This window comes from Nicotiana attenuata, chromosome 2, assembly GCF_001879085.1.
Source record: "Nicotiana attenuata strain UT chromosome 2, NIATTr2, whole genome shotgun sequence".
In the NCBI taxonomy this organism is placed as follows: domain Eukaryota; kingdom Viridiplantae; phylum Streptophyta; class Magnoliopsida; order Solanales; family Solanaceae; genus Nicotiana; species Nicotiana attenuata.
In genome coordinates, this window is record NC_031990.1 from 8169249 (window position 1) to 8175008 (window position 5760).

Below are 5760 nucleotides of genomic sequence, written 5' to 3' on the forward strand. Positions count from 1 at the left end.
CGAAGGGTACCCTATATGGATTGATATGATGGGATCGGGTTGCACGCCGCAACGGTACAGTGATGAGATGTGGCTCCTTATTTCTATTTTTGTGTATGTTGCTTTCACCTTGTTGAGGACAGTTCATAGTAAAATGCTAAAAATTTTCCTGCCTATTTAACTTGGTTAGTAGTTTTCTTATTTAGAATTCTTACCGTTATCTGTCATGTCTGAATTTTTACTTGTTAGTGTACGGAACCGAGTTGCGTGTGTCTCCATATGATTATTGTTGGTGCTTATCGCTGTGTCTGCTTGTATTGGCTGAGATGAGGTTCCTAGACCTGAGATTTGCGCTATTGTATTGGGATGAGGAAGGTTTAGAGGAATAACATTACATTTTGTTGAGGATGTGGGCAATGGCCCTGGTCGGGCAAGTGAGTTTCTTGGCTTATTGATCAGATGAGTGGTTAAGCGTTTATGCGTGTTCTTTCACCATCGGTAGGGTATGAAGGTTTTGAAAGAGGTTCTAATCAGTATGGGGTTTGCTACCGGCATCAGATTTGTTTTCGGGCAGTAATGGTGGCATGCAGTTCCTACTGTGAGTGTCGAAGTGATGGGGTATATAATGTGATTACATCGTGTATTATGGTTGTGACTTCATACAGCTTGTTCAGACTTAAACAGTGTGTAGATGTGGGATTCGGGTCTTGTAACGAATTCGGGACGATAGAGATTGGGTTCTAAGGTTTAAGGACCAAGGTTGAAAACAAGGATATCTAATGGTGTCGTGTTGGCGGGCTTATGTGGAGCAGGGTGACGTGGGATCACCCCCGGGATTGTTCTTAGTAATGTTAAACCGTGATTTGATAGCTTTGGAAAGACTCCTGTCACGTTCAAGGACGAACGTGTGTTTAAGTGGTGGAGGATGTAACGACCCGACTGGCCGTTTTGAGTATCTACACTTCGCTCGGTGATTTAGAGCCAAACTATGTGTTTCGAAGCCTTTAGATCCTCATTCTAGCCTTCCTTTATTTGCATGCACAGTCCGGGTATTGACCCGGGAGGCCTATATGCAAAAACAAAAAAAAAACTAATAAAAATAAGAATTTTTGCCTAAAAAGTTAATTTTAGTTCATTTCAGTCAACGTTTTAAGTAAATGGACCCGGACCCGTATTTTGACGGTCACGGTGGGTCCGTATTGAAATATGGGATCTGGGCGTATGCCCGGAATCGAATTCCGAGGTCCCTAGCTTGAGTTATGAATTTTTATTGAAAATTATAAGCCTGAAAAATCTAATGTTTTTAAGAATTGATTGAATGTTTAGCATTGTTGATACTGGGTCCGTATTTTGGTTTCGGAGCCCGGTACAGGTCCAATATAATATTTTTGACTTATCTGTAAAATTTGGTGGGAAACGGAGTCGGTTTGACGTGATTCGGACGTCCGTTGGTAAAAATAGAGATTTTTCAAAACTTTCTTGAAATTTTCATTTGATTTGGTGTCCAATTCGTAGTTCTAGGTGTTATTTTGGCGATTTGATCGTGCGAGCTAGTTCGTATGATATTTTTAGACTGGTGTGCAATTTTGGTTTGGAGTCCCGAGGGGCTTGGGTGTATTTTTGGATCATTGGTTGAGGGACTAGTAAAGTTAAGAAACTTGGGAGTTTGACCATGGTCAATATCGGGTTAAGACGACCTCTTTTCAGTGTTTTGAGTGTGCGAGCAGGTCTGTAGCGTGTTTTGATTGAAATTCATATATGGTTTGTGTCCGGGAGGTTCCGGATGAGTTTCGGGGTGGTTTCGGATCATTTCGGAGAAGTTCGGGTTTTGCTGGTTTCTGGTGCGACACTGTTCATTCGCAATTGCAAACCTTTTATGGCAATTGCGAAAATACTGTTCATCCGCAATTGCCAACAATTTATGGAAATTGCGAAATAACACTGTTCATTTGGGAAATGCGAAGTTTTATTCGCAAATGCGACATCTGCGACATCGAGTTTTTGCTTCATTTTTTCATATTTTTGAACCCTAGCTTCGAGGTGAGGCGATTTTGAGAGGGCATTTTCATGCCAAATCATTGGGTAAGTATCTTTAATCAATTTTCAACTATATTTCATGATTTTATACAAGATTTAACATCAAATTCATGAAAAAACTATGAAAAAATTTGGGGATTTTGTCAAAGTTTTGAAAAATGAAAATTTGAGATTTGGGAGTCGAATAAGACTCGGATTCGAAAACAAAATACATATTTGGACTCGTGGGGCTATGGGTAGTCAAGACCTACCTTTGGACCCGGGTATTGACCGGGCGGGCCCGGGGTTTGACTTTTGTTGACTTTTTAGAAATTGAATAAAAATCATAGCTTTATTAATTGAAATTATTTTCTCTTGCATCGTGTGGTGTATTCAAGTCGTCATCAGCTAGATTAAGTCGAGCGGAGGCAAATTTGTAGAGAAAAAGGCTAAGTAGAGTGTTGAGTTAGCCGGAACGAGGTAAGTGTTTTGCCTAGCTTTGTTGAGGGAATTTTTCCTCCTATTTGTCATTGTTTGGTACATGCGGGGGTGATACATATATGAGGTGACGAGCGGATATGTATGTGCCAGGGTTAATCATGCTTGGGGGGTGGATTATGTTATATTTGTATTTGTAGAATTTTGAGACATTCTGCTTAATACCTTGTTTGACTCTTAGATACTAAGGACATAATATTAAATGATAGATATCAAGACTTAGTTTGTTATTACTTGATCAAACTTGATGAAAATTGTAAGAATACATTGATGTGTCTAATTCGGTCATCTCTATGCGAAATCATTACTACATTACTACAACCAAATTTCTTGTGTTGTGGATCATTTATGAGATTCGTGAAAGTATTTGAATAATACTGTTCTTGAGGGTTGTTGAACCATTGTTGACTTGGAAAGTTGTGATTTGGAATGTGTTTGGAATATCCATTTAAGCACTCTCCTTGATGTTATTTGTGCTTCCTGCCTTATTTGTCATTGATACTCATATGCTTGGTAAGAAAGAGAGTAAAGGACGAAGGGTGATGCCGTGCCATATCATTGAGAGTAAAAGCACGAAGGGTGATGCCGTGCCATATCATTGAGAGTAAAAGCACGAAGGGTGATGCCGTGCCATATTATTGAGAGTAAAAGTGCGAAGGGTGATGCCGTACCATATTATTGAGAGTAAAAGCACGAAGGGTGATGCCGTGCCACATTATTGAGATTAAAAGCACGAAGGGTGATGCCGTGCCATATCATTTCAGAGTAAAAGCACGAAGGGTGATGCCGTGCCATTTCATTTGTATTGTTATGTTTGTATGTTATGGTGAGGTCATGGCACGAAGGGTGTTTCCGTGCAGGTGAGGACGAGAGACATGCATTTTTTATGTGATATCTGTTTCCCGTGTATACGGTTGTGCCCTTACCTTGAGCTGCTATTGTTGTATTTACATATTTGGGGTGACTTGTTGTTATTGTCCTGTACCTGACCTTTATCTCGATTATTGTTGCACTGTCCATGTCTTTTACTTGCTTAACTTACAATTACCATGTCTATTTCTGCTTTTATATTACATATTGTATCTATTCTGTTGCACTTCAGTATAAGCCTTTCACTATGCTAGCCATTCATGCCCTTACTTGTTAATTTGTAAAGAACATGTGTTTTCCTCTTAATTATTATATTTGTACTTAGGCCTCCAACATGCTAATTAATCGAAGTTGATATTTCCTGTTTTCTTATTTTTGTTGTTACTCACGTTCTTTCCGCTTAGTCCTTTACTGTGACCCACATGCGTATCCTTGTCCACGGTTGCTACTTGCGTATTTCCTACTTAGAAGTTCCTATTATTGTGTTCTTGTGATATAGTTGGTTATGTTATATGATCACTTGGAAAAGATTAGTTGAACGCACGAAGGGTGTTGCCGTGCTAATTGAATTGTTATATAATTTCATTTATACATGGTGAGGATGAGATAAAAGCACGAAGGGTGTTACCGTGCCATGTGATTTGACATTCTGACATTTTTGACATATATCTCATACCAGGAGAGATCGTAAATATTCTATTGTCGTTCTTTACAGTATTCATTGTCTGACTCGCCGGGTTGTATTTGATACTTTTATCCGTTATACTTTCAACTGCTTTACTGTTAATCTAATGTACAGGTTATTTAAATAAGCATCTTTTTAACTAAAAGCCTCGTCACTACTTCGACGAGCTTAGACAAAATACTTACCAGTACATGGGGTCGGTTGTACTGATACTGCACTTCTGCACGTCCCGTGCAAATTTTGGAGCGAAGTTGCTGGTGACGTTGGGTGCTGATTCAGAAGATGTTCGTGTGTTTGGATATAACTGCCACTTGTCCTTGGTATTTTAGAGTACTGCTAATCTAATTATGTAATATTCAAACAGAACGTGTATTTATTTCTATCAGTTTTGAAGTTCCAAATCTTAGAAGCTTGTGATTCGTACTAACGGGTCTTGGTAAATTTGTAAATGTTCAGTTATCTATTTTCTATCCTCTTATAATCTCAGTTGGGTGGTATTTTCTGTTAGTTGGCTTACCTAACGGGTTGAGTTAGGTGCCATCACGATTTATGGTTTTGGGTCGTGACAGTTCTATGTCTCTTTAATTATAATACATTTATTATTTTAATATTTAAAAATAATTTGTATTTACTCATGAAGGTATTTTAAATTAGAGTGTTGATAATTTATTGAGTTTTTACTTTTCAGGAGATAAAATATGTTGTGTGATAATATTTTGTAAGAAATTATGACTTTTAGTTGTTTATATTTCCTAGTAACTTTAACAATACTGCATTATTTATAATACTTGTCAAACATGCTATATATTTTATTTTATATGAGTTTTTTTTAAAGTTCTTTTTTGTTTTCTTGAACTTTTAATGTATCCTTTATATTTTTTTGTATTATAATGCTATATTATTAATTTATAAATTTAAAAATTAAATATTCGTGGGGTTTACGCCCCATGTCTCGAGGCTTTCGCCTCGCCCGTATTAAGTAAAACACCCCGCCTTACGCCATCGCCTTTTAAAACATTGCTCGAGTTTGATGACGTCATCGCACCTCTTTCATCAATATTACATTACAATACGTTAATGCATGAAAAAAGTAGAATTTTTATTTTCAAATTTACGAGATTCATATTTAATATGTAAAGTTCAAATTTCATCAAAGTTTTTTCCTTTCTTCCTTTTCCTTTCCTTATTCTCGTACGCACCCCTTCCACAAAAGAAAAAATATTAGAAAGGAAGAAGAAAAACTCAAGTTTACCTTTGAATATAATGGTAAAATGCATAAGTACCCCCGACCTATATCTGTATTTTCAACTACACATTCTATTTTTGCGGAGTTTTATTACCCCCTAAACTACTTTAAAGTAGAATTATTTGCACCCTTAAAGCTGACGTGGCAGAGTGTGTGTATTTCTCTCTTCTTGTGAGAAGCAAGAAAAAACGATTTTCATATTTTTCTTTTTGCTTTTTTACCATTTTTTCTTACTTTTTTTTCCTTTTCCTTTTCCTTTTCTTTTTCTTTTTGTCTTTTCCTTTTACTTCTTTTTTCGGTTTTTCTCTAATTCCGGCGAATATTCATTCATCGGCGACTTTGTCTAACCGTTTTTCTTCCATTTATTTTATTTTTCTTTTTCCTCTTTCTATCCTTTTCACACACAAATTAATCTCTCAAAAAGATCTATTCATAAGCAAAACAAAATATACTCAGATTTTTTGGG